The sequence below is a fragment of the Felis catus genome (assembly GCF_018350175.1).
Source record: "Felis catus isolate Fca126 chromosome A2 unlocalized genomic scaffold, F.catus_Fca126_mat1.0 chrA2_random_Un_scaffold_64, whole genome shotgun sequence".
Taxonomy (NCBI): domain Eukaryota; kingdom Metazoa; phylum Chordata; class Mammalia; order Carnivora; family Felidae; genus Felis; species Felis catus.
Genome location: NW_025408501.1, coordinates 14418 through 23973, shown reverse-complemented (window position 1 = coordinate 23973; position 9556 = coordinate 14418). Strand labels below are relative to the sequence as shown.

Below are 9556 nucleotides of genomic sequence, written 5' to 3'. Positions count from 1 at the left end.
CAAATAGACTTTTTCCAAAGAAGACATACAAAAGGCTAACCGGTATAAGAAAAGATGCTCAACATCGCTAATTGTCAGGGAAATGCAAACCAAAACCACAATGAGCTATTACCTCACACCTGTTTGTTAGGATGCCTATTCTCCAAAAGTCAAAAGATAACAACTGTGGGCAAGGATGTGGAGGAAAAGTGAACCCTTCAGCACTATTTCCAGGAATGTAAATTGGTACAGCCATTGTGGAAAACAGTTTGGAGGTTCTCAAAAAGTTAAAAATAGAAATACCAAATGATCCAGCAATCCCACTTCTGGGTGTAGATCACTGTCTCAATGAGACATCTGTACTCCCATGTTCATTGCAATATTATTCAGTAGCCAAGATATGGAAACAACTTTAAGTGCCCATCAAAATAAAGAAAAATGGCCTGTGCATTCAGTGGAATAGTATCTGGCCAGAAGAAAGAAGGAAGTTCTACCATTTCTGACAACGTGGGTGAACCCAGAGGACATGATTCTAAGTGAAATTAGTCAGACACAAACAGACAGATATTGTATAATCTCATGCACATGTGAACTCTTCGTCTAAAGAAAAGTTAAACTTGTAGAGACAGAGAGTTGAAGGGTAGTTACCAGAGGCTGGAGGATGGGCAAAAGGGGGAGATACTGATCAAAACGTACAAACTTTCCATTGTAAGATGCACAAGTTCTAGCGACCTAACGTACAGTAGGTGACTACAGTTAACAATACCATATCATGGGGAGCCTGGGTGGCGCAGTCGGTTGAGCGACCGACTTCAGCCAGGTCACGATCTCGCGGTCCGTGGGTTCCAGCCCCGCGTCGGGCTCCGGGCTGATGGCTCGGAGCCTGGAGCCTGTTTCCGATTCTGTGTCTCCCTCTCTCTCTGCCCCTCCCCCGTTCATGCTCTGTCTCTCTCTGTCCCCAAAATAAATAAACGCTGAAAAAAAATTTAAAAACAAAAACAAACAAACAAACAAAAAACAATACCATATCGTATACTTGAAATTGACTAAGAGAGCAGATCTCAAGCATTCTAACCACACCACAAAAACAAAGTAGCTATGGGTGGTGATGGATATGTTAACCAGTTTCATTGTGGTTATCACTTCACAGTGTATGCATATATCAACCTATCACATTGTAAGTCTCAAATACATAAAATTTTTATTCATCAAAAATAATAAATAAGTAAGCAAATAAAGACCAAAATAAAGAGATAAATGAACAAAATTCCAATGTGTGAAAATGACTTTGGATAATGCCTGAAACAGAGTAACAGCCACCAGAGATACAAGAGGACCTGGGAAATAGATACATACGTGGTACTTCAGTATACCTGGAGCAAAAAGGTGAGGAGAGAATACAGGCTTCTTTTAAGAGATGAAGCTGGAGAAGTAACCAAAGCCTGTTTCTGCAGGGCCTTGCAAACCAGTAAAGAACTTTGTGCTTTTTCCGGAAAGTACTGAGAAGCCATTGAAGAATTTCAATCATTCACTGACTGATTGCTGAGCTTTCATTGTTAAAAGATCATTCTGATTGGAGATGGAGAATGGGTTGACGTGAAAGGGAAGTGGGTGGCAGGAAAAGTAAACAGGCCAATTTTAAGGCTGCGCATGAGATGGTGGTGGCCTGGCCTATGTTAGTTGCGCAAGACTGGAAGTAGTGGGAAGATGAGGCAATTGTTTCCAGACATACAAGTGAGAGGTCTTGATGATTAGCTTTTGGGGTTGGGAGAGAGGGAGAGGTCTAATGGGTCAGTTGCTACAGTGGGATCGAGAAGGGCAAGAGACAACTTGCATTGAGCTACGACAGGATGACCTTGGTGGGAAGGATACAACTGGGAGGTGAAGGCCAGAACCCAGATGACCATATGTTGAGGAGAGGCTGGGAAGTGAAGAGTGGAGTCAAGATTATTGACTTGTCAACAGTACTGCTTGTTGCCACCTAACATCCATTCCCACCTTCTCTCATATTGAGAGAATTCCTGATATTTAGTTGGGTACATGGCTTTGTAGACTAAGCCTTTACATTACCAGGAAGTGTTAAGTTATGGTCAACGGAATGCAAATGGAAGTGAGGTGTGCTATGGGCAATGGTGTTAAAAGAAAGGATATGCTCTCCCCTCCCCATTTTCCTTGCCTGCTCGCTGCAAACAGATCTGCTGTGCTGAGTCATCTTTGACCTTGTCAGTAAGGAACCACAGAGCAACCATACAGAATCCTGGGTATCTGACACTATAGGGTAACCATTGTGGGTTTGAACATATACCTAGACTGTTACATGAAAGAGAAATACATATTTTGTCGAAGCCACGGTTATTTATACCCCTGTTAGAGCAACCCGCTCTATATCCAAACTATTACAGAATTTGATACAAGAAGGGAGTGGCTGATAGTTTAGAACCCAACATAAGTGGCATAGGTTTGGTGGGCAGGCAGTAGGTGGGAAGGCACAGGTATTACAGTCTGGTGGCAAGTCTGGTGACAGTTTTTATGTTGTGACAAAACACTAAGCTGTTGTCTATGATCATTCTCATGGCGGATCACATGCCATCAGAACCTGAAACTCAAGAAGAAATTAATCGTAATATTTGGAACGTGGTGTCTGTGGGATGCATTTTGCCACTTTCACCAGGAACTTGCCACAAACAGATCTCAGGCTAGGGTCAGCCAGTCTGCCAGCACTGATTCAAGGGTATACAGCTCTTCTAAGGAAGCTCTTTCTGCCTGTAGATGACAATCCAATTTGGCGGCAACGAGAGTGACTAGTGCCTCCAAAGCCTGAGAGAGGCAAAAACTTCTGCACCCCAAACTGAAGGAATTACAAGTGGCTTTCAATAGGTAGCCTAAGCAGGACAGGACACCCAAGCCTTTCTCAGTCACCTCCCCAATATGGCTGACTCAAGGTAAATTGGCTAAGTGCAAAATAGCTGTCATTGATTTAGTAGGGAGACTTGGTAAATCCCAGAACAAGCTACACAGAAGACCAGAGTTTTCAGGCCCCAAAACTATGCCTGAACAAAGTATTTCAGGATGACTATTTACATATGGAATTTGACAGACATAAAAGTAGACCAGAAGCCTAAATGTTTGAGGGAATTTGCTTGCAAAAGAAACCATAGCCTAGGAAAATGGGGAGGAGAGAGCATATCCTTTCTTGTAACGCCATTGTCAATAAGGCATAGACTAGTTTGACCTCTAATACAATCCTCATGATCCCCTTTCTGCGCAGCAGGAAGTGGGCTGCAAAAGCCATCCTGTCCTCAAGAAGGGTATATTCTTCCAAACATCCACCTCAGATTTGTCCACAGAGGATGATGAACATGAAAGAATGTTCCAGAGGGAAAGACAAAAGCTAAAGATGACAGCAGAGGAAGCAACGCCTCCCAGACAGCAGAATCAGGACCTACTGAATGGACTGAGGCCCCAAAGAGTGCCAGGACAGGGTTCTGTCATAATTCATGCCTAGGGGAGTTGGATCATTGCTAGGGACCTATGTTACCTCATTATTCACTCTTCTCTTTCCAGTATTGGAGTTTTTATAGCAATACCCTACTCCAGGGATAGATATTGGTTGGTCTGGAGACTAGACATAACTCATGCTTTAGTTTATAGTTTGTCAGATAGGAATTCTATCCCTACTGAATGGAGAGAACCAAGGAGTAACAAGAGATACTAAATTTTGACCCAGATGTAGTCATTCTAGGAGACCTGGGGGTTATATTTCTTGAATATGACAATGTTCTATGTGTGGGGATGATGCTCTGTGTGTATTTGCGGACAGTTGTTTAATCAAAGGGGTAGACCCTGACAGAAACTGTTAGTGGTCACTCAATAGTCATGCCCTCAGTTCTCTCATAGAAATGGAATGCCCTATTTCTGTCTGAACACATAACCACTCAAAAAGAAAGACCACATTTCCCAGCCTCTCACGAAGCTATGTACAGCCAGGCGACTAAGTTCAGACCAATGAAATGTGAGCAGAAGTGATATGGAAAACTTTCTGGTTATTCTCTGAAGCTAGAGGCATGTCCTCCCCTTTCCCACCTTCACTTCCCACTTCCTGGATGTGGACATGATGCTGAGTCCTCTCAGTTCTACCCTAGAGGTGGTGGAGCACCTTCACAGAAGGAACCTGAGTCCCTGAGAGGGTGGAGCTGCTAAGCCAGCTATGGACTGCATATGCCCAGACTATTCAGGAAGGAAGGAATAAATTACTGGGAGTGTTTGTTGAAGCAACCGAACCTATATCTAACCAGACCTTACTCTAAAGAATTTGTTCGTATTGTAGACAGTAGGAAGCTAATAACAGCATTTGAACTCTCATGATTTGATACAAGTATTTTTGTTCTAATGTTGAGTACATTGATGATATGCCAGTATCATCAAATGAAAATCACTAATCCTGAGTTTCTAGAACTTGAATAAATCTATCAATAACCCAAAGCAGTCATTGTTTACTCTTTTCTATGTTTGCAAACGTGGATGGGAATTGGGAAGAAGAAGGCCAACCACCTGAAACAGATAAATTTACACATCACACAGTTAGAAAAATGAAGTTAAAATTCCAACAAAGGATACATGTTCGATATTTTGTTAAATACTGGGACTGCTTTGAAATGTATATTATCAATACCTCCTTTTAAATAACCTTCTTAGATTTTGCTAACTCGAGACTCGAAGGTCTACCTTTCCCTCTTCTGCTGAGTATCACAAGGTCTCCACTCCAGATCTAAATGCTACAAACTTTGTTATGAGACAGTCTTATGGGACAATATCTAGAGGACTTTCAATGTGACAGTTTTTAAAAGAAACCCTGACATTTTTGTGGGTTCAGTGTTCAGGGCTCAGTGCTCTTGTGACTGATGAGCAATCTCTTTCATCAGTGCAAGACTTTGTGATAAAATCTTACTCAACTTCTGTGTCTGTTATCTTAAAGTCTACCACACCTGGCACTATAGTCTGTGGCCTATTTCTCTTGACATACTATTAAAAGTCAAGATATATTCATTGTTTCATTTTGCCTCACGGCCCCCAAGCCCCACCTTCCACAGGCAAAGGAGATTGTCTTTTAGGCCTAGGAGCCAATGAAAGTGATCCAGTACTTGGTTTGTTCCAAGTCTGGGAAAGTTCCTCCTGCCCCAGAGCTGGCATCGAAATTGCAAAAGGTAAGCAGTTCTCAGAGGAGACAGAGACAACAGCTCCCCCATCCTCCCAATATCTCAAGTCCCTTAAGAGAGTCTGTTGTTGAAGTCGGTAGATATTTGTGTTCAATTTCTTTCTCTCCAGCAGTCTGACTCTTGTTTGTATTCATAAAGAAATTGTTGACCTTATGGATTCGTTCGCAGCACTAGGACCTCAAAGATGATCTCTCTGAGACACGTACCGACACACTCTGCCTTTTCTCCAACTTGCCTAGGTGGTTCCCCGAGACAAATGTGGAGCTGGTTTCAAATCTTCTCTGTGACCTGGTGTGCCTGATGAGGACCAAAGAGAAAAACTGCTACTTGGACCTTCAAATTTTCTGACTCCAAACCCGAGGCAAAACAATTCTCCACACTTTAATTTGATAAAGGATGTGCTAAACCAAAGGTCCCAACTTGAAAAGGTAAAACCAAAAAAGTTTTTCAACTTTGAAATGTTGGCAAAGACCCCCTGGTAAGGTGTCTGTTTCATAACCAAAGATCATGAGATTCAAACCCCATCCATGCCTGGCCCTAGAAAGTACAAATTCACAGGAGAGGTGTTCTAGCAAGTGACTAAAAACACAGGCTTGGCAGCCAAACAGGTTTGTGTTTAAATCCTGGCCTTGTCACTAAAACCAAATGTCCTTGAGGAAACTGCTTAGCTAAAACCTTAGTTTTGTTATCAGTCAAATGGAGATGTTAATGGTACCCGTTTCTTAGTGTTGTTGAAGAGATTAAATGAGATAATCAATGATGCCAAAGGAGAAGAAGACAAATGGAGCTCTGGAAGAATGATTAATCTCTCCCAGAAAGTGGCTAGCATCCTCTCTGATACATGGGCCCTCAGCCATGGGGACCAACTGATGATATTCCTGCCCCCAGCACCAGAAACCTACTGGAGCTGCCTGGCCTGGGTGCGACTGGGTAAGACATGGGAGAGGAGCCCCTGGGACAGAGGCTCCTATGGGATTCCAGTCTCAGTCATTCACAGAATGGAGAGATGGTAAAAGGATGTCCATCTGATGCCTGAATTCTTCCCATTGTGTGGGGGTCTATAAACAGGCCTAAGGTTTCATCTCAGCTCCACGAACTGCCACTTTTGTAATATCATCCCTCTCTGAGCCTCAGTTTCCTTATTTGTGAAATGGGCACAGTAATAGAGTCAGACATATGTGTTTTTGTGAGAATAAAACACAAATTATCCATAGAGAGTGCTTAACTACCTTGTAGGCCATTTATCACCGCAAGGAAATCTTAGCCTCTGAGAGGCTCCAAAATAGAAATATTTTGTGGAATTAGGAGGTTCCTAGGAAACTCAAAGCACATGTTCCCTGGAGGTTTCCCATGAAGTGTTTGCCATTATAAGTTCCCACAAATGGCTCAGCCTATTGCTTTTGCCTGAGAATAGGCTTGTAGTTAAAAAACAAAAAACCCTAAAGAGCATTCAAAGAGCAGGTATCCTTGAGAATGCCAGGTGTGGGAGGCACAAAGAAGACAAGACAGGAGTGAGCCACACCACGGCTCAACAGAAGCCCTTGAGTACTTCAGGAAGTAAGTCCTATTTTTTGAAGGCCCTATGCTTGGAGGCTCATCTTTGCCATGTAGTTCCCAAGAGTTGGGGTGCCTGAGGTAGCTCACAATCCCCTCAGTCCTCTGGGACAACTTCTGTATTATGAGATCCTCCTGACTGTGGGTCACCACACCTGGAGTGGGGTTTCTTGTGAGACTGTGTCTCTGCCTCTCCTGTTTCCATATATGTTATCCTTTTATCCGTTATTTTACAGACACTGTTAAGCTATCTTTCAGATCCTTTTCAGAGGGAATTGTTCCATAAGCAGCTGTTGAATTCTTGTGTTCATGGGAGGAGGTGAGTTCAGGCCCCTCCCATGCTGCCATCTTGACCCCAGCTCCACAGTCCATACTCTAAACCACATGTGAAATAATACATTTTTAAAACCACTCTTTGGGCAAATAGCAATGATACGTTTCTTCTGAACGTGTATTCTGAAATGTTATCAAAAGTCCATAGAATGAAAATCACTGAGCAAGAAGCTGGAGCTAAGGATGACTGAGACAAAGTTCGACCCTCAGAGGGGCTGAAACACTCCTAGGGGAGATGAGATCGAGGAAGGAGCAATTTAATGCAATCAGGAAGGTCCTCGGTAAATTGACAAGGAGTTCAGAAGGAAAAGAAACTCCCTTCAGCTAGAAAATCAGGAAAGGATGCTGCAAGGAGGTAGCACAACATGCATATTCCCACTGCAAAGAAGCCACTCTGGGGGACTATACCTTTGTTTTCATTGTATTGCTTCTGCTTACGGGGCACCTGGGTGGCGCAGTCGGTTAAGCGTCCGACTTCAGCCAGGTCACGATCTCGCGGTCTGGGAGTTCGAGCCCCGCGTCGGGCTCTGGGCTGATGATGGCTCAGAGCCTGGAGCCTGTTTCCGATTCTGTGTCTCCCTCTCTCTCTGCCCCTCCCCCGTTCATGCTCTGTCTCTCTCTGTCCCAAAAATAAATAAACGTTGAAAAAAAATTAAAAAAAAATAGTTTAGGACGATACTTTGGGAAAGGGTCACCAAGGAAAGCAGCGTCATTACTCTAAACTTTCCTTTTTTATTCAAAAGTATACTTCCCAGTATGAGATTTCAATATCCCACTTTGAATCATGGAGAGAACAACTACACAAAAGATCAACCAGGAAATAGGAGAGTTGAACAACACTACAAAACAACTATGTTGATTCAAAGTGAATAAAAGTTGTTTTTTTTTTTTTTTTTTAATTTTAGAGAGAAGGGAGAAGACTTTCATTTAAGCCCAAGTTAAAATAGCCACCCAGGATACAAAATCTTCACAAAGAAGAGACTTCCCTGAGGAAGGAACAGTCAGTGCAGGACTACATATGTTTTTTTCACATGAAGTGTCATAAATCATCATGGCCAATGACATTCCAGAAAGTTACAGACTTTATCTCATGTCTTAGTATCCGCAAGGCTGTATGACTTTAATCTTATGGAAACCAGGGACATGTTTTTCTTGTTCTTTATGTTTGAAATGCTCCTTTTTGGTTATTTTTATTTTTATTTTTTGAAGCTTTCAATTTTTTATTTTTTTAAAAAAAATATTAGAGAAGGAGGAGCCAAACCATAAGAGACTCTTAAAAACTGAGAAAAAACTGAGGGTTGATGGGGGGTGGGAGGGAGGGAAAGTGGGTGGTGGGCATTGAGGAGGGCACCTGTTGGGATGAGCGCTGGGTGTTGTATGGAAACCAAGTTGACAATAAATTTCATATTTAAAACATACTAAAAAATGAAAAAAATGTAAAAAAAAAGGTGAAATTGACAACAGTTAAAAGCCGTCATTCTGACCATTTTAAAATGGACAATCCAGTGGCTTTTTTTATACTCCTGATGTTGCACAACTATTACCACTAAGTCTAAAATATTATTATCATTCTGAGAAGAAAGCCCATATCCCAATTCCTCCCACGCCAATTCCCTGGCAACCACTAAATCTACTTATGTCTCTTGGTTCTGCCTGTTCTGGAGGTTTCATATAAATGGAATTATACAAGACATGGACTTTTGCTTCTCTCACTTAGCACAATGTTCTTGAAGTTCATCTACACATGTGACAGTACTGCATGGCTTTTGATGACTAGACAATATCCCCTTGTACGGTTTTACCACCTTTGATGTATCTGGTCACCAGTTGATGAACAACTGGGTTGTTTCCACATTTCAGGAATTGTGAATAGTGCTCCTATGAACATTTATGTAGAAGTTTTTGTGGGAATACATGTCTTCAATTCTCTTGGGTTTATAGCTTGGAATTTTAACTTATTTAAGTTTTTAACTTATTAAGAAATTGCCAAACTGTTTTCCAGAGTAGCCGTACCATTTCACATTTCCACAAGCAGTGTTTGAAAGTTCTGATTTCTCTACATCTTTGCCAACGTTGATTTTTTTCCTTCCAGGATTTTATTTAAAATCCTTTAATGTTTATTTATTTTTGATAGAGAAAGAGAGAGAGAGACAGAGCATGAGCGGGGGAGGGGCAGAGAGAGAGAGAGAGAGGGAGACACAGAATCCCAAGCAGGCTCCAGGCTCCCAGCTGTCAACACAGAGCCTGACGCGGGGCTTGAACTCACAGCTTGCGAGTTCGTGACCTGAGCCAAAGTCGGACGCTCAACCGACTGAGCCACCCAGGCGCCCCTCCTTCCAAGATTTTCTTTAAATCCAACTTAGTTAACATGTAGTGTAGTACTGGTTGCAGGAGTAGAATTTAGTGATTCATCACTTACACATAACAGCCAGCGGTCATCACAAGTGGGCTCCTTAATGCCCATCAGCCATTTA

The 9556-nt window shown here is 42.3% G+C and overlaps 1 long non-coding RNA gene across 1 annotated transcript; it reads left to right on the top strand.

The window, feature by feature from the left end:
• The first annotated feature begins 4763 nt into the window (after positions 1-4763).
• Positions 4764-6410, top strand: LOC123383574. Its single transcript, XR_006593417.1, has 2 exons — positions 4764-5183; positions 5435-6410. It is a non-coding gene; the product is annotated as an uncharacterized LOC123383574 (long non-coding RNA).
• The last annotated feature ends 3146 nt before the right edge of the window (positions 6411-9556 follow it).